Source organism: Vicugna pacos, chromosome 25 (genome assembly GCF_048564905.1).
Source record: "Vicugna pacos chromosome 25, VicPac4, whole genome shotgun sequence".
NCBI lineage: Eukaryota > Metazoa > Chordata > Mammalia > Artiodactyla > Camelidae > Vicugna > Vicugna pacos.
In genome coordinates, this window is record NC_133011.1 from 1,664,216 (window position 1) to 1,684,724 (window position 20,509).

The window sequence follows — 20,509 nt, forward strand, 5'->3', positions numbered from 1 at the left end:
TTATGTTTTTACACTTACCATCAGTTAAAAACTTGGTAAAAATACTCAGCAATTCACACATACTTTGCCATGTGGGAGAACTCTTCAATCGACTCCTCTGGAAACCTGGTATTTTCTGTACCAACATCACAGAAACTCTAATGCCTACCAACAAGTCATTCATCAATTGCGTTTGAACAATGTGATTTCCAGCCAATTTTCTACAATGAAGAAAACATATTATTACAAAAGAAAACTCAAACAAAAATGTCACCATTTCTATTTCTCTCCAAAATAAAACATACTCCTCAATCAAAAGGCCAAAATTAGCTTTAGATTATAATCAATATTTATGCCTCTTAGGTCCATTCCCATAAACATTCCAGTTATGTAGACATTTATTGCAAACTTTCAACACTCTTAACTTACCTCAAATTTCCCTTTTTCTCAGCCTCACTTCTTTTTAAAGTAAACATAACAAATCAAGAAAAAAATGACACAATTTATTAATCTGAACACTCCCTATCCTGGATACTTTCTTCACCTGGCTCCCAAGATGCCAGGTTCTCCTAGGTTTTCTCCTGCTCCACCGTTGCCGCTCCTTCTCAGGCGCCTTGGCTAGTTCATCCTCTTCGCCCAGACCTCTTTCTATCAGAGGTCGCCACAACTCAGCCTTTAGTCCCCTTCTTCTGTCCATCTAATTCAGTCCCGTGGTGCTGAGCTCATCTAGCTCATAAATTTTAAATTATAATCTCTACGCTGACAATCCTTCAATTTTCATCTCTAGCCCGACCTCTCTTTCTAATTCCAGATTTGTATATTCAACTTCCTATTCAATATCTTCACTTGGATGTCGAAAAGACATCTCAAACAATGTGACCTTATCCACAACTCCAAACCAGCTCCACCTGCTAGGATCTCTAGCCTACAAAAACTTTGTAACCATCCTTGATTCCTCTCCCCACCATCTCATCTGTAAGAAAATCCTATTGGTTCTACCTCCAAAATCTATCTAGAATCAAAACACCTCCACTGCTACTCCCAGCCTGAGCCACTCTCATCCCTCCTTTATGTTACTATTACTTCAAAAGCCTCCTAACTGGTCTTCCAGCTTCTATCCTTGTTCCTCTCAATTATCAACATAGCAGAACACAAGAGTAATGATATTAAAACAACAGTCAGGGAAAACAGTTTGGGGTTCCTCAAAAAGTTAAACATAGAATTACTACATGATACAGTAATTCTGCTCCTAAGTATATGCCCCAAAGAACTAAAAGTAGAGACTCAAACAGATACTTGTACGCCAGTGTTTATAGCAGTATTATTCACATTCACGAAAAGGTAGAAACAGCCTACATGTCCATCAACAGATGAATGGATAAACAAAATGTGGCTTATACTACAATGGAGTATCATTCTGCCATTAAAACAGGCCTGAAATTCTGATACATCCAACAATACAGGTTAACCTTTATAACACTGTAAGTAACATAAGCCAGACACAAAAGGACAAATACTGAATTCCACTTATCTGAGGTATCTAGAAAATGCAAATTCAAAGAGACAGAAAGTGGAATAGAAGTTACCAGGGTTGTGGGAAGAGATAAAAAGACAGTGAATGTTCTTTTGGACACACTGAATTTGAGGCACCTGTAAAACATCCAGGATGCCCAGGAGGCAACCACTATATGAGTCTACCACCAGGGTAGAGATCTAATTAGGAGTGATAAATCTGGGAATCCTAAGTACATAGATGGTAGCTGACACAAAGAAGTAGATGATATTAAGCACTGAGAACAAACAGAATGAAAAGGACAGAACTCACACTTAAGAGGAGAGCAGAGGAAGAAGAGCGTAAGAGGAGACAGAGAAGGAGTTCCAGGTAAGGCAGAAAGAGATCTTGGGTTAAAGACGGCACACAGATATACTTCTATTCTCCCCCAGAACCTCCCTAAACCAACAGCCAAGGGATTTAAAACATAAAAAGACACAAATGATAAACAGACAATAAGACAACAATAACATTTTATAAGCAGATAGATGAGTGATAAACTAACTTGGCAAAATCAGGAAAGGTGAGTACTAAGCCAGAGAACAAGCCCAGAGCAATCTGATTTGCAGCCCCGAAAGGCTAAGAAATTTTTGGCACCAGGTACTCCTTGATGTGGTGGTAAATGTAGGGATGAAATCAGGAAGACTGGCTACAAGTCTGCCGAAGAAGAATAAGAACTCTGGATCATACCTCTAAGCCAGCAAACAACTGGTTTACCTCTAGAGAAGCTAAAACAGCAGATGTCAGAACAGAAAGACAGCACAGACATGGCAACAGTATCATACTGCAAACAGGAGAATGAGGTAAATAGATGTACAATGAATGCCAAATGCCAAGATTTCAGCCTTCTTCCTTCACTCAGCAACCAGATTAAGCCAATGGTTTGAAAGATTCTTCCATGGCAAATCTGCTACCACTGGAAAAAGACCTCAAGGGTTCCCATATGAAAAAGCCCAGCTAGACTAGCCTACAATAAAACTTATAATCAACCCCTCCCATATGCATAGAGATTCAAATAAACTCTTGGTGCCCCATTCTTAAATGAGTGCTCAGCCAAGGATCACAATGTCTGAGGAAAGTTTCTAGCAACAAATAGAGTGGACAAAGGCAGCAAACAGAAAAAAAGCTTGGAAGAAATAGAGATCATGTAAAGATAGGAAAACTTAAAACAAACAAAAAACACTGTCATTAATATCCTCAAAGAGATAAGAGAGGATACTTCATCTGTGAAATAAGAACAGGATGCTATGAAAAAGGAACACTCAGGTGGAGGAAAGAGCTCTTCCCTTTCTCATTTATTCTCATAATTTATTTGATTTTTTAAAATTAAATATCAAACCTCTAAAAAATAAATTTAAATAATTAGGTCTAATGTTAATGGAGAGGGATGGAAAGGAGCACATTCTGGAACCTTTTAAAAATTTCCTTTGTATAAAGACAATGCACAACTGCAAATGTGCACACACACATACACAAGCATGGAAACACAACACTTGCCTATTTTCTTCTGAGATTTCAATTAAACTCTTCTGCAGAAAATGAAGCACTGAAATAAAAAGAATATAATGAAAAATTTTAAACCGTGAACTTTAACTTCAGCCCAAGAAAATATTTTAAATCACTGCTACCTAAAATGATATCATAGTATAGAAGTAGAAATGCAAAAGAAAGGAGTATGATGTATGTACCTTAGTCATCTGTAGTACTCTACTCATTGCCAAGAAACTTAAAAGAACCAGTTCCAAAATGATATATACAAGCAGACACCTCTCAGAATAAAGTAAAATAATAGCACTTACCATTTTCAAGAAGATTATTAACACTTGTTCTACCTGTGGGGGGGAAAAACACTGTGGGGTAAGGAGCATCAAGACCAAACATCATTTAACACAATGATGTAATGACAGGTGTGAGTCAGAAAAAATACTAGAAAAGAGCTGGCTTACCTAAGTCAAAGTTCTCCATACAGGAAGATAGATTGTCAATAACTTTCCTATAAGAGTATAAATCAGTAGTATTCAATTCTTCCTGAAGACGAGAAGTAAAACTTTGTATAGCTTCACTTAGAAAAAATTCAGGTAGGCCATTCAGTGAGCTAGAAAAAGAATCCAATATTAAAAATCTGACAGCCTTATAGTACATAAAAGGATACGGACAGAGGAATGGGTGGTGAAAGGGAGGGAGGGAAATAATACAAATGAAAAAATATTGAACTACACCTTCAAAATACTGTCAGAAAATTATAACTTCATACCACTGTCATTGGAACTCCCTGGTCTGTAATCTCTCAGTTGGTCCCCTGCTTCCATCTTGCCTCCCTCCCATCCCCCAGACTACCCTCAACAGAGCAGCCAGAGTGATAGTACTAAAACACCAGGTTATTCCTCTGTCTAAAATCGTCCAACAATGTCCCTTTCAGTCTAAGCAGTAGCCAAAGGGCTTTCAATGACTTACAAGCCCCTACACATCTGGTCCCACCATTATTTCTCTGGTCTCATCTTGATCCTTGTTCACGCAGCTCTAGCTACACAGCCCTCTTCTGGTCCAACAACATGTCAAAGTCTTTGTTCTTATTATTTCCTCCATCTGGAACCCTCTTCCCTCAAATATACCCAATAATCATTTCTTCACCCCTTTCAAGTCTACCTCAAACGTTCCCTCTATCAATGACATTAAGATATCTAAGATAACTACTACATTTTAAACTACAACCTCACCCTACCCTTGGTGCTCCCTTTGCCACTTCTCTGCTTTATTTTTCTCCATAACACTCATGCCCTCTAATTCCTATATATTTTGCTTATTTGTCTATTTTCTATCTTCCCCTTAGAAGGAACCTCCTTTCTAGAGTGCTTTATTCACTGTATCTCCAATGCCTAGAAGAATACTTGACACATGGTAGATGATAATAAAAATTTACTGAAAGGATAAATTAAACGTAATGCCAATTTTCCCTCAGCTAATCTAAATCAAAACCAGTAGGCATTTTTTTTTTAAATTTGACTCAATAGTTCTAAAGCTTTTCTGGGAGGAAAAAAATTCAAAAATAGGAATATTTTGAAAAAGAAGAGTCAGTAGAGGGATGATTTGTTCTAGTACATAATTAAACCACATTATCAAACTACACTGAATAAAAGTGTGGATGCTGGGGTATACACAAATAGACTCAAGTCTAAAATTAAACTTGTGTTTATACAAAAACAAAGAGCATAATAAGATGGCATTTCAACTATGTGGGGAAAAAATGGACTATTCAGTAGTTTGGGGGTAAGTGGCCCCCCATACAGAAAAGAAAACTAACTTGGATCTCTACCTCACACTACAAACTTAATTCCAGATAGATTTAAAAGTTAAACAAACAAAAAAGTATTCTAAGAAAAGAGAAGTAATTTTATATAATCTTATATTAGAGAAAATACATATAAGCTGAAACTCAGAAATCTATACAAAGGAAAATATTAGGTTGGATTACAAATTTTTTTTTAATTTTATAAAGCAAACACCATGAAGAAAGTTTAAAAACAAATAACAAGATAAAGCACTATATTTGGCACACAATCTATATGCGGTTCTTATAAATCAAAAAGACATTCTGTGGTTGGCTGCCATCTTGCAGGTGTTCCCCTTCTTTGCTGGCAAAGTCCACTTCCCACTAAAGAGGCTAAAAGAGTGAGACCTCTCCTTCCCAGCCATTTGTCACAACCAGAGAGAGTGCATACGGCCCAGTCTTGACAATGAAAATTGACAGGGCCTTCAATGAAAAGTCCCTTGGGACCGTCCACAAAATGTTTTTCTTTCCAACAAAAAGAAATACAAAAGAGGAAATTTTCTTTCTCTTTTCTTTTCTTTTTTTTGTCTTTTGGATGCAATACAGTCTATATGTAAGGTGTCTGTAATTGCCACAGACCCTTGTAACTCTCAGGGAAGACAGGGCCAACACAATGGGAAAAAAAAGATGGAAAATATCAGGATCTTTGATGACATTGTTGACCACTTCACCAAAACCCTGGAACTGGCCAGGATTTCATCATTTGCTTTATGACACAATAAATACACTTGCTAAAAAGAAAAAAAAGAAAAAAAGAAATTCTGACAAGAAAACAAACAAAAATGTGTAAACACAAAAAAAGTCAAACAGTCAAAATCCACACATTAAAAAATGTTCAATCTCACTAGTAATCTGGAAAATGCAAATTATAACATAATACTATTTTTCACCTATCAGATTTTAAAAGATTTAAAGATTAACTTTATTCAGTGTTGGAAAGATATGAAGAAAAAGGCACTCTTATTCACTGTTGGAAGTATAAGCTGGAATCATTTAGAGGGGAATACAATTTAGCAGTATTTATCAAACATTTTGATAGGCGTAAATTTGGTCAAGAAATTCTACTTCTAGGAATTCATTTCAGAGGAATACACATATTCAATTATATACATAATTATCATTGCTATCATTGGTTATCATTGCAACACTGTTGAAATAATGAAAACTTAAAAACAAACTATCAATGGAGAAGCAATTAAATATTGTGTAATATGGCACATATAAATTTTGGTACATCTTTATTATGGAATATCTATGGCTGTTAGAATGAAGACTTTGGGTGGAAATGTAAAATGGTGCAGCCATATGGAAAAATGCAGGGAAATTCCTCAGAAAATTAAAAACAGAACTACCATATGATCCAGCAATCCCACCTCTGGGTATATAACCAAAGGAGCTGAAAGCAGGATCTCAAAGAGAGATTTGCATACCACGTTCATAGCAGCACTACTCACAATAGCCAAGAAGCAGAAGCAACCCAAATATTTTATCAACAGATGAATGGATGAACACAATATGGTATATACATACAACGGAGTATTATTCAGCCTTGAAAAGGAATGAAATCCTATCACATGCTACGACATAGATGAACCCTGAGGAAATTAAGTCAGTCTAAATGATAAATACAAATATTTTACTTATACAAGGTATACAAAGCAATCAAAATCATAGAAACAGAAAGCAGAATGGTTGCTGCCAAGAGCCAAAGGGAGGAGGAAATAAAGAATTGTTATTCAAGGGTACAGAGTTTCAGTTTTGTAAGATGAAAAAGTTCTAGAGACCCACAGCACAACAACGTGAATATACTTAACACTACTGAACTGAGCACTCAAAAATGATTAAGATGGTAAATTTTATGTTATGTGTTCTTTTAAACCATAATTTAAAAAAAAAAAGAGTAAGGACTACACTGACATGAAATATCTCTAAGACATTATTTAGTAAAAAAAACAAGCTATGGAGAAATATGTAGAGTATAATTCCATTAATATAAAAAAATAAAAACTAAAATATAACACACACACTAGACCCAAAGAAAAGGTCTAGAAAGAGACATCAAAATGTTAAGTGATAACCTTTGCTAAGAAAAATAAGACAGATCAGAAATAGCGTACTTCTATATTGTGTACTTCTACATTGCTTGAAGTTTTTACATCAAGCATATATTCCTATACTACCTGTGTAATTAGAAATGTGTTTAAATCAAGAACAGAGGGGACAAATAGAGGAAAAACAGCAGGATGACAGATTTAAATTTAACCAATAATTGTATTAAATGCATCTAGACTAAACCAGGTGTCAGCAAACTACAGCCCACAGCCTGATTTTTAAAGGCCCATTACCTGAGAAGGCTTTTTATATTTTTACAGAGTTGTGATAAATAAATAAACAAAACAAAGTGAAACCATGTGAATGAAATTGTTAAGTGATATATTTCAGTTCAGTTTTACCAAACCACAGAAGAAACCTTAACTATTGGTTACTTTTGGTCAAACTAAACATTTAATTGCCTAACTTCTCTTTCTTTTTTTTTCTTACCTTGCCAAGACTTTCTTCAAAGGATTCTTCAGATTCAAAGAAAGATAAATGCCTGCTAAAATATCCAAACAGCTTCGAACAGTGGGATCACACATGCCATTTTTATTTGCCTTCTCCAGTAAGGGCACAATCTATAATCCAAAAAATTCAAAGTCATAGTAATTTTTTTCTGATATAAAATATAGCAAAGTAACATCGATTCAAATACTCTTTTCAGTCTCAATTATAATGTGAAATATTTTTACACTACATTGTTAAGGGTACTGATAAATACCTATTTCAGTATTTATTAATTTTTTAAAGCCATGCCCCCAACTCCTCCAGACCCACCTTCATTAAGAACTACAGACATGTTAATGGCTTAAGGTACAGGAATTCTGTAGCACTACAATACATTTAATTGATTTCCAAAAAACTATTACGCAGGTTCAAATAGTAAATCCTAATACTGAAATGCTAGTAAGGATAGTCTTTACTTTCTTTTTTTAATGCTGCCCCTTGAGATAAGTCTTTACATTTTAAGTTAACTTTTTGATGTTCCTGCTAAAAAGTTTTGATTAACAGGAATAATTTTTTTAAATTTATCACCACAAAAAAGGTATGCACAATTACCTCATTAACCTATCTATTTACAGTTTCAGTGGTGGCAGGAGCCTGAATATAGTTTCTATCATTACTCTGAATAAAAAGTTATCACACAATGAACCAAAAAAACAAAACCCTTTTCTTTAAAGATACATTGATATTAAGTAATTGGGAGCCAAAAATTGTCAGCTAACTTTAGAAGTCCATAATAGCATGATAATCTTCAAGATGCATCCACGAATATCAAATCAGCCTTACCTGTTTAACATAATGGATCTGTGACACTCCATCGGTGAGTTGCACACAACGTAATAGCAAAGAAGCTAGATTTTTCCCTTCCACATCAGCCAAAGCTACATAACACACACACAAAGATCTCTTCAGTGACTTAATAATATATGGACATGAATTTGCCTTTGTTATATATTCTATAAAATGTAAATATTTATAAACAAAATAAACAAACTTGGCAGAACTTAGTCTAAAGATAGGAGTAGATAGACATTTAAGAAAATCATTTTACATTCAAAGCTCAATGTAAAGAACATGGAATAATTCAATAGCAAGAGTTTGAACATTATGTGATACAGAGTCCTAGAGATAAAAATACTCTTGTTTGCAACCTAGAAAAGAAATCAACAAATGAAGTCAGAAATCACTTACATCTCAAAGTTTCAAGGTCCGGATGACAAATGGTCAACGAAGTAACTTGTGTTTGTTTCTTCTTCTTTACACCCATTTTAAATAGATTTAACAGTAGTCACTACAAGAAAGAAGAGTTTTAAAATATTGTCTAATGCACTACTGACCTCAGTACTACTGAAATTTTGGGTCGAATAATTCTTTGCTGTAGGGTGTTGTCCTGGGCATTGTAGGATATTTAACCCATCCTTGGCCCCTATTCACTAGATGCCAACAGCAACCTCCTCCAAGTTGTGACAACCAAAAAATGTCTCCAGATATTGCCAGATGTCCCCTGGGGAGCAAAGCTGCCACAGGTTGAGAACTACTGGTCTAAGGATTTCTGCTTCGAAAAACTTTTTTTTAAGCTCAAGAAGAGTTTATTACTGTCTAAAGTTACTTTTACCTACTATTACTCAGTTTTTATATTGTATTTATTTTACTTAATTTTTAGGTTTTCTTTTGGGGGGATATTTATATTTTAAAATACAGCAAAGATTCATTTTAGTAATAACAAAGAAACCAGCATAGTTTTTCAAAAATAAACTGGGCCTACCTAACCTCAGTGACTTCTTAGACTGACAAATCAGGAGGCATCATAACATATTGTATCTTGATTCCTGCAAAGTATGTGATAAACGTTCACATACTATCCTTGTGAGTTCTTTTTAGTTAACGGAGTTTGTTTTAGCTAACAAGGTTCATAATGAACTGAACACGTGTACTCAAAGAATATACACTAATAGTACAGTGCCATCTATAGACAAGTCACTAAGGAAATGCCACACAGGGCTCTTGGTAGTTAGCATTTTTAGTAGAGTTTGTAATGTAGACATTAGAGGACATAACACAGTGAATTTATAAAAGACACAAAGCTGGAAGGATATGGTGGATGATGGAATCAGGATTAAAAAAAAACAGCTCAATAAACTGGAATAAACTTACCAAGATGAAATAGAAATAAATGTAAAGTGCTGCATTTAGATTAGAAAAATATAACCTAGAAATATAGGATGGGGAGACGAGGGGAGGCAAAATGTGATTTGAAAAGTCTGAGTATTACGTGAGCCAACAGCACAACAGGACTGCTAGAAACCACATTAGAAGTCAGCTAGATCAAGGGAATGCCTAACCCTTTGGTCATCTTCACAGGGCAGGGGACATGCAGAACACTAGGTGCTGTGCTGGTGGCCACATCTTAAGGAGCAAAAGAGCTGCTGTTGTCAGAGGACTGCTTTGGAGAGAAGAGGAAAAGGTACATTCTGTCTCAGATGGCTATAGAATTTGTAGATGCCTATAGAATTAGGAAAAGTCAGTGCAAGCTTCAGGGAGGCTGATTTCAGCTCAATACAAAGGAAAAACTCATTGGTCCAATTATAGAATGGGCTGCCTTTCAGAGAATTTTCCAGCACTGGGAATATCCAAACAGAAACTGAATGGAACCTTTTCACCAGGACTCCTGCAGTAACCTCCCAACTGGTCTCCAAACTTGCTTCCTTTCAGTCATCAAAGCAATTTTCTTCAAATCTAATCATTCTCTTGCTTAAAACATTCCAAGGGCTTCTATTTACACTTAGAATAAAATTCAAACCTGAGACTTTGGTCTTCAAGGCCCTAAATAATCTGGCCCTACCTTCCTCTGCAGTTCATCTCAAATTAACCTTCTCTTCACTATCTCAGGGGCTTCGCACTCCCTGGTGCTCTTACTTCCATCTAAGGGACCTCACACTTGCTGATACTTCTGCCTGTCATGCTTATTCCACCAAATCTTTGCAAGGCTGATTCCTCATCATTCAGGTCTCCTCTCAAATATTACCTCCTCCAAGAAGCCTTCCATGACAACTCTGTCTAAAATGCCACGACTCCTACTCACAAACAGACCATTTCTATTACTTCATTTTCTTCATAGCACTTACTACTACCTGAAATTACAATAACTTGTTTATTTGTATATTGTCTATCTTCCCTAGTGATAAAATCCGTGAAGGCAAAAACTTTCATCTGTTCTGTGTACTGTTTTAATTCTCAATTCTCAAAACAGTACCTGGCATATATTAGGTGGCTTAGTAAGTGTCTGATGAATAAACAAATCAGCTAATTAACAACCACTTGTCAGAGATGTTCAAAAAGGAATGTATGCCTTTAATGGCAGAAAACTGGACAACTTGTCATCTTAAGTACATTCTATAGCCAAGTGACAAGCCAGTCCCGACACTGAAGAACCTAAAGTCCCTTTGCAAAGAAATCAATACAGCAATGAAATGTGAAAAGTCACTTAACAGAAAATGGCAATAAAGATGGACACAGCTAAAAAGGCATTGACAAGGTAAGAATTTGAAAAGTGACATGACTAGATCAAGGGGGATATTACTGGGACTCATTTCCTAGTGATCATCAACAAACAAAGTTTAGAAGGGATAGGGACAGACAACTGGGGATACTATTCTCTGGTGAATGGTGAGCAAGTTTGCAGCAGGCTTTGATCTTGGAACCCTCAACACTGCACAGAAAGAGGTTTGGGTGCTTATGCGTGCTCAATGGATGCCTAAACGTTTGTCCTGAAGAACCTGGCCTCCCAATAACGGGAAATCCCATGCCCACCCTAAGGCACTGCTGACATGCCCAGAGATGCTCAGCAAATTATACTCCTGACCTTCTGACTGCTGCTCTACTCCCAACTACACCTTTCTAGCTGACTCCCACAAACATTCAAACACGTGGAGTCTGGGGAATGACAGGTGAAAAAAAAAGTGGTTAAGATGCTATCTCCATGGAGACCTAAGCGACCGAAAAACAGGTTCGCGACCGCCAAATTCTCGCGTAACTAAAGGACGGGATTAGGTATGTCGCCGGGCGACCCTAGCAAAGTGGCGGAGCCGAGCGGTGGAGAGTCGGGCGCCACCGCGGTTCCGGCAAACAGGACGCCTGAGAGCCAAACCTCGTGCCCGTGAGCGTCTGAGAAGAGTCGCAGCCGTCACGCTGAGCCCCGGAAGCTGGTCTAGGTCTACGGTGTCTCCGTGGCTCACAGCGTGGTCTGTAGTCCACTACCGGGTCAGGGTGAAGAGGACCTGGAGGAGGAATCATCGCGAGAATTGAGCTAATAAGTTCCTCCAATCAGGAGTCCAGGGAGGTCGTGATGTCACCGGGGAACCGGTGTTAGTGCATTTGGTCAGACCCTACTTTGAAAGAGTTGAAAGAGTTCGCGGTGCTTCACCTCCATCCCTGGGGCGAACGCCACCCGCCTCCATCCCCATAGGGCAGCTTAGACTGTGGGCTTCACAGCCCTGAGTGCCTGGGAAGCATTTTTACCTCAACCCAGACGTTCCACCCTTCTCCACTCAGCTTCCTCAGCGCAAAGACGAGGAGAAAACTGACTCCGGGCCTGGAACCAGGAGCCTAACGACTTTAGAGCCTGTGAGATGGGGTAGGGAAGGGGACGGGCATTCAACCAAAGCCACAGTAAGAATTTTGACCAAGTTAAGAAGTACTAAAGTGAACTAACTTACGCCACAGTGCATGTATTCATTCAGCAGTAAATAAGCGCTATTGTTGAAGCATTGCCAGGTGCTAGCCTTGGAAGTTATCCTCTGGGACGTGTATATCACGCAGATAATTCATTAATCAGATAGTTCGGTTTGTTTTTGTTTTTTAGGTTCAGTCTTTTAAAAATACATAAATAAGTAGGTGCCAACTTCTACACTAAGAGCTAGGAGAAGGGGGTAAGATCAGGAAGTAGGCAGTAGGCTGTGTTCAAATGCAATTAATTTGGGAAATACTGAGAAACATTCCAGTTCACCAAACCTTTAGTCAAGAATGAATTGAAGTTTTTAATCTTCACTTTTCTGAATTTTATCTCACCTTCCCTTGTTTTTCTTTGTAGTTTTATCGTATGTGTATGTGTCACCAAACATACCTTATTTTGTTTGATTTTGAGCTTTATTTATGGAATCGTTTGTTTTCTCGATGTCTTTGCTTCTTTCAGCATTGCTTCTGGCATCCTCAGAAAAAATTCATGTAGTTTTTCATTTACTGTTGTATAGTATTCTATTGTTTAGCATGACATATTTATCCATTCTACTCCTCTAGAGATTTGGATTTTTTCCAGCTTTTGCTGTGACAGTGCAGCTTTGAACTTACTTGTACATCTCAGCTGATGAGTGTATGCAGAACTTTCTCTGTAGCAACTTTTTTTCCAATATTTTTGACCTGGACTGATAGTAAGAAATACATTGTACCTTAAACCAACTACATGTAACTGCTCACACATGTATAATTGAAAGAAAATTTCTTGAAATATTTGTTACTCTACAGGAGCTATGTGTTCTTATTTTTTGTAATTGTGGTAAAATGCAAATAACAAATTTTACCGTCTTAACCATTGTTATTTTTAAAAAGAGATAGACAAGAAGAAGAAAAGAAACAACAGGCCCAGGGTGGAGCCACTAACCTCCCTGCCCCCCCCCCTCAGGTCAGCAAACCAAGACTTAATTGTAGTTTCAGCCTCTCTCAGGAGTGGAATTTCTTGGTCAGCACTGGAGAGGTAACCTTACCTGTAACAATCCTTTCTTTTCTCTTGTTCATAACCTCCTTGTCCTGCCCCCATTTCTAGAACAGTTTTCCATTTTGTACCACTGAAGGGGTGCCTTTCTATTTACTAGATGGGATGCTGCTTGGTTTATGAATCATTGAAAAAAGTCAGTTAGATCTTCAAATTTACTTGGTTGAATTTTGGTTTTTTAACATCATTTTTTAAGGGTTTTCCTTTTTTTAATATATGTTATTTCAGGCCTACTGAAAACAATCGGTGGATTTCAATCATTTTTAAATTTTCCCGAGCCATTTGAAAGTAAGGGGCAGACATTGTGACTCTTCACTGCACTCAATTAGGGCATGAGCTAGGAGGGAAACACAACAAACATCTATATGAAAAGGTGGTAATTGCTGTAGAAAAACTAGGGGAACTAGAAGATGAGAGTGGAGGGGAGATCTGTTACCATTTTAAATAAGGTGGTCAGGGTAAGCTTCCTTGAGTAAAGATTTGCAAGAGATGTAGATACCCTGAGGAAAAGCATTCCATGTGGAGGGAACAACCAGTGCAAAGGTGTTAGGGCAGGAGCTTGGTGTAGAAGAACAACAACGAGGCCAGTGAGGTTGGAGCCAAGTGAGCAAAGGGATAGGTAATAGGGAATGAGGCAAGGGAGTTTCAGTAATGTAAAGCCTTACAAGGACTTTGACTCTAAGGGAAATGGAAAGTCATTTTGAGCTGAAGAGTGATAGGATGAATTTATAATTCAAAAAAATCACTGAAGCTACATTGTTGAGACTAGACTTTAGTGGAAGTGGGAAGACCAGTGAGTGAGGAGGTTGTTGCTGTAAACTAAGCAAGCAAGATGCTGGTGGCACAGACCAAGATGGTAGCAGCGGAACATGTGAAGAGTGGACAGATTCAGGATATGATTTGGAAGTAAGCCAATGGGATTTTTCTGAAGGATAGAATATGAGGTATGAGGAAAAGAGGAGTCAAAGATGATTCCAAGATTTCTGGCCTGAGCAACTGGAAGGATTAAGTTGCCATTCATAGAGTGATAGGGGCAGAAGTTTGCTTGGAGTGGATTTGAATGGGTTTAAAAGAGACAGGGAGGAAAGGAATTGACAATGACAAGATTAAGCAGAGATCACTCCAGTACTTCTAGTATATAAGGGGCAAATAAATGGAGTGGTTAACTCCTAGGGGAAATAGAGGCAAGATTAAAGTTAAGATTTTAAAGATTGAAACAGTAACATGTTTGGAAAAGAGCCTTTTGTTTTTGTAGTCACCTGGCACTACCAACTTGAGACCACTTTAAATTAAATTCTCTGCTAGGGGTTTTTCAGAACACAGCATGAACTTGGGCCATGAACCTTTTTTGGAGTGCTTATGTATTTTATTTCTAAAAATGTATCCCAAGGGAATTTTTTAAAGAATCAGTAATCCTTAATATATGAAAGTGTAGGAGGAAACATTTAACTGACATCTTACTGTAAAAGACTACATAAAATCATGAAAAGTGATCAGTATATCCATGTTTTATTCAGTATAGTTTAACTTTGTAAATATGTACCTGGTAAAGCAGCATTTTCCCCTCAGGGAAGGGTATTTTTATGGTTATCTAATGGCACACTTTCATGCATAATGGTTTTTTAAATTTTTTACATTTGGAAGGACATTTGAATAATTAAAATTTGACCTTTTGAAAACCACCAAAAAAGACTTCAGTGCCTGTTCATTTAATACTTGTTCATAAACTTCAAGCCCAATCAGAAAGTATCTCCTATAGGTATTGTTTTTCAATAACTGAAAAGTGTAATAGAGTCTGTCAGTCGCATAGTCACCCTTACATCCTAAAAAAGCATAATTTATGGTAATCTGCCAGCAATGCATGCTAATTTACATAACTAAGGAATCCCTCATAAAAAGCCCTGTTTAATAGTTTTATGTCTAAAATGGAGTCCAAAACTAGAGCTATGAATGTGAATATTTTATTGTTTATTAATACAAGATTATATTTTGTTCTTTGTTAATATAAAATGTTACTTAATATGTTTGTCCCCAAGTCAATGAATGAAAGCATAGTACTTCTATTATTTATCTATTGATGCATAATAAATGATCCCAAAACCTAATGCCTAAAACACTAAAAACATTTATTAGCTCAGTTTCTATGAGTCAGAAATTCAACAGTTGCTTGTCTCAGTGCTTCTGGCCAGGGGTCTATCATAAGGTTGCAGTCATCCAGAGGCTTAGCTAGGGCTGAAGGATCCATCTCCAAGATGACTTAACTCAATGGTGCTCATTGTTGACGGAAGCCTCAGTTCCTCCCTAAGTGGGCCTCTCCCCCAAGCTGCTTGAGCATTCTCACAGCATGGTGGCTGGCCTTCCCCAGAGAGAGCAAGGTAGAAGCTTCAGTGGTTTTTATGGCCTAGCCACACAAGTCACACACATCTCAACAATATCCTATTGATTACAAAGGTCAGCCCTATTTATTGTGAGAAGGGACTACACCAACCCATAAATACTAGGAGGCTAGTATAATTGGGGGTCCATTTTGGAGACTAGCTACCACAGATCTACAACACGTCTGCAGATTTCTCTTGATACTTAAAATGACTAATGGTTTACACCTAAGGAATGATTTATTTAAGAGTTGATTGATTATAATTTCCAGGTACCTCTTAGGGAAACACTAATGCTCATGTGTTCTTACAAACTTGTTTGCTTTTTAGTGATAACACATTTTCATAGAAGACAGCCACAGAATTTAAACATAAAACTAGGTTTACTAGATGCATAGGGATCCTTGGGGCCTGAGACTGGCTTCCAACCTAGCTTCCTGGGACATTGGTAGCCTTCATACCAGACTGGCTGAGTGGCAGGGCAGAAGTCAATCAAAATGACCTAGTGGGTCCTGGAGGAGAGTAAGAGTGATTTAACTGATCCACTATGTTGTGGAGTATCAGAACACTAAGGCCTGGCAAATGAGTGCACCCAGTACCAGCATGTGTTACATAGAAATCTCATTTATTTGGCTACCATCACAGATGCCAACCCAACCAGTGCTTCAGAAGCAATGGAATAATCTTCCAGTTGGCTGTTGGGAGGTGTAATTGAATGTAATTCATTTCCTGTGGAGTAGAGAGACAGGATCTTTACCAACTCAACTGCTTAAAACAAATGAAACTTCTGTGACCCTTTAGAAAATGTGAAAAAAGCTATTCAATTAAGTATTCCCAATGTAAATATTTATTTTAATAGTTAAGCAGATTTTCTCTAAAAACAAACAGGTTTATTATGAGTAAGGAACATTTTAGATGTTCTTCAAAGTTTTTCTTCCCAAAGAATTCTGATCCTATCCCTTCCCTACTTAAGAGCACATAGTGGCTGTCTTCCATGTGAGTTCTCTTTTCCTTCCCCATACACCACGCTCCAGCTTGTGGGACCGTCTCAGTATTCCCTGATAGCCCTGTTCTTTCATGCACTGTGCTGTGCTCTCTGCTAGAACAGAAACATACAAATATTTTCTCAACTGCCCCACAGATTGGTTAAAACAACATCTTGAAACTGATGTATCCAAATTGTGTGATGTTTCACTTACTTCCTCCACTTGACGCAGCGTCAGGCGTGGGTGTACTTCTTAGCAAACTCCTTCCGTTCATGGGCTGTAGTGCCTTCCTCTAAGTCGTGTTTCTTCAGGGCCTAAGTAGCGCACTCTACGGAGTCCTGTGGCATCCCCTTGACACATGTGCATTTTTTATCACAGCCTTACGGTTGGTTCCCCTGCTGCAGGGCCGGGCCATCAGCTGTGATCTGGGGGAGATCTAGCCAGGCACATCTCAGCTTGGACAAGACTCTTCTGGTCTGGCTGGCGCTAGCCTCTGCCTGTGCCCAGACTTTGGTTTGGGAATGGGTGAATTCAGGCAGTGAGGGGACCATCCCATAGCAGTTTTGAAAAATTTGTCCAAACCTGGCACCTCTTCCTGGTCTGGTAGCACGCACAAGCCAGAAGGGCAAGGTTGAGGATTCTCAGAAAAAATAAACCATGCTGGCTGTACCACAGCATTCAGGAAACCTTTGTGCTGTTCTAAGAAGGGGAACATACCTCAGAGGGCCCCACAAGAGGAGGAATAACTGCCAGCCCAGGAGTTAGGCTTATACTATCCCATCACTCTGGAAGCCAGGCAAAGTCCCTCCACCTGCAGGACTCCATCCTGGCCCCTAGGCCCAGAGCTCTCCTGGACTAGGGAGAAATAGATGTAATCCCTTCAACCAGACCCCTTCCCTTAGCCCCAGTCATTCTCGTTTATTCCTCAAACACAGATCTGGGAAGCAGGCAGGGCTGGGATTCTCATTTTACTGATGGAGAAACATTAAAATGGAACAAATTGCTAGTGTGCCTTGGTTCTGATTTTTAGTCTAGGGCTCTAACCATTATATTACACACTTTCCTTTTATATGCAAATGAGGCCAGTTGTGTCATTGCCACTTTCCTACAACATGAAACAATGCTATAATAACAAGGTCTTGGGAATTAATGGTACTAAATGGATAATTTGGGTTTAATGTTAAATCCTGGAGTAGGTGACCCAGAGCCAGAAAGAATGGTTTTCCAAGTGTCACCTCTGCCATCTGGTGGCCAAATGGCAATACAACTAAAGCATCTGAGTATTGACACTATCATCATAGAAAAGTCACGCATGACCCAGAGGCTAAGTGAATGATCTGAGTGTGAGCTCTGACTTTTAGGGCCTGAGATGACAAAATAAAATGTTAAGTCTATAAATTAAGGTCAGAGGTTTTCCACAGTTATTTCTGCTCAGGGTGAGGAACCTCATAGTTTACAATGGAAGAGCCCCTTCATCCATTTATTCAACAAATATTTATTAAGCTTGTCTTAAGTCGGTTCCCCAGGAAACAGATTCTAGGCAGAGATTTGCATAAAGGAGGGTTGCTGCGGAGTATTCTTGAGAACCACCCTTGTAAGGGCTTGAGGTAAACAGAACTGGTTAGAAAGGATTGAACTGGGATGATTTCGCTACAGAGCCTCTGCCTTAGCCAGTCCTACTGAGAGCTCTGAAGGTGGCTTGGCAAGGGACAGAGCCTCTGTCCTTCTGTCCTTCAGCTAGTTACTGATCAGGCAGTGAGCTGTAGCAGCTGAGATTAGCGCATCTGGGGCAGGGAGGAATAAATGAATTGGTCCTGAAGTGGAGATCTGGGCAGCACATCACAGCATCCACACTGTAGACCCCTACCATGTTCTGGGTACTGTGCCATGGTCTAGGGATACGATGTTGGACATTGCTGCCTTCAGAGGTACCCGTGGGTTCAGAATTAAAGAATAAATGTTTAAAAAAACAGGAAGTAGAAAATTATCTTGTAGTCAGAAAATGTATCCCATAAACTTAAACAACAAAGAAAAATCCTTGCCATTTATTGATGACCATAAAGAAGGTTGAAAATATTTAGAGTGAAGTGAATTCACTTTCTACAAATGTAAAAATTGAAGAAGAAAAGAAAAGTCACCCAGGAACAGTTCTAGAGAAACTTGACCAGCAAACGTCACTGAAGCAGCAGGAGATTACTTTGGCATTCAACTGTGATGGACTGTGGATCCCTTCAGCTCTTCCCAAGAATGGTTGATGGGGCTTTATCTCTGTCCTGAGGCCTGTAAGTGGTCTCAGCTGTTGGAAAGGAAGGCTGCCTCTCCAAGCAGGGATATGCTGCTTGCTGATGCTGGTTCTGTTCCTGTCCATTTGGAGCATTCCCATGGAATCTTTATTTCACCTCAGAGTAAAGTACTTGGACTTGCCAGTTATTCCAGCCTGTAAATTATAGCATGGCAATGAACTTTATACCTTGAGCTCTTTAGGGCCTAAATATTTTAAATGCACAAAACTATTCCTCTGCTAATGAGTTTCAGAAAAATCACATGGGACTTAAAAGGCCAAAAATTGCCTTCCTTGTTCGCTGGTTGAGCTGTAGTGTCTCTGAAGCAGGAGGGATGGATTGTCCTGAAGGTTTGGGTAGGTCAGAGGACCACAGTAGAGGTACCTGCTGACCATCCTAAACTCCCTTCAGAGATTCAGATTCTGACTTTAAACAAATATCTCTATTCAGGTGCCCTACCTCCAACTCCAGTCTCTTGCCTCATTTCTGCCTAACTTCTCCTCCTGAATCCTCTATACCACGGCTTGTGCCCTAAGCAAGCAAAAACTCTTGAGTCTTTCTTTCCCTCGAACTCCACTCCCTCCTAGCTGACTAATCACCGTTGACATTTTGGACCAATGATTTTTTGTTGTGAAGCTGTCCTGTGCATTATAGGATGTTGAGCAGCATCCCTTGTCACCACCCACTAGATGTCAGTAGCACCCCTTAGTTGTGACAATTAAAAAAAAGTCTCTGGGCCAGTACTGTGTTGGGCCATGTTGGAGCCTGAGGTAAAAGGAAAAATCTGTACTCTGGGTACAGTTACCAAAATGTCCTCTCATTTTCGGACCCAAATCAGAAAAGTTAATGAAAGTTCTGCAACAACAAGAAGACGGAATTTACTGTATGCTAATGTAAAATTTGAAGGAAAAAAGACATCTAGAAACCATTCCGGAGAAACTTTGCAGGGCCCCATACAAAATGAAAATACAGGGCCCCTTCTTTAAAATTATGAAGAATTTCAAGACAGTGACCACAGAGCAGTAAACCAGCTAAGCATGGGGTCCTTCTGCATGTAGGGCACTGTTCCACTGCATGCTTGAAGCTAGCCCTGAACCCCACATTACCCAATCTGCCTATGGGAGATGTAACAGCTATGTGGGCCCTGGGAACCCCAAGCTGATGGGAAACAGCTGTTCCCATTGCACAATAACACAGGGTCCTAAAACAAACAACATTGCGAATTTTTGGCATCAATTTTGATTTTTAAAAAATATTACATTAACATATTATTTATCTTGGTTACTGAGAATTTTACCAGCCTCTTAAATTCTGTACCTGATGTAAGTTCCTCCTTAATCTGAGCCCTGCTCCAGACTTGTTCAAATATTCCTGCTGATTTAGAGTGGTGATTCAAACTTTGGCCTGTATCAAAATCACCTGGAGGGCTTGTTGAAACGGATGGTGAGCCTCAATCCCAAAGTTTCTGATTCAGTCAGTCTAAGGTGGGGCCTGAGAATGCGCATCTTTAAATCCTTAGGCAATGCTGAAGCTGCTGTCAAGGGCGCATTGAGAACCACTGATTCAGAGCCATCCTCATGGCTCAGCAGTGAGAATGATATTTCCAAAATACAAGGCACTTCTCTACTTAAAACCAGCAGGT

General features: G+C 38.7%; 2 pseudogenes; one reads left to right on the forward strand and one right to left on the reverse strand.

Moving 5' to 3' along the window:
• LOC140689140 (tRNA (32-2'-O)-methyltransferase regulator THADA-like) overlaps positions 1-12,030 on the reverse strand; it is a 126,166-nt pseudogene extending 114,136 nt beyond the window's left edge.
• LOC140689141 (SS18-like protein 2 pseudogene) lies at positions 11,803-16,282 on the forward strand (annotated as a pseudogene).
• The last annotated feature ends 4,227 nt before the right edge of the window (positions 16,283-20,509 follow it).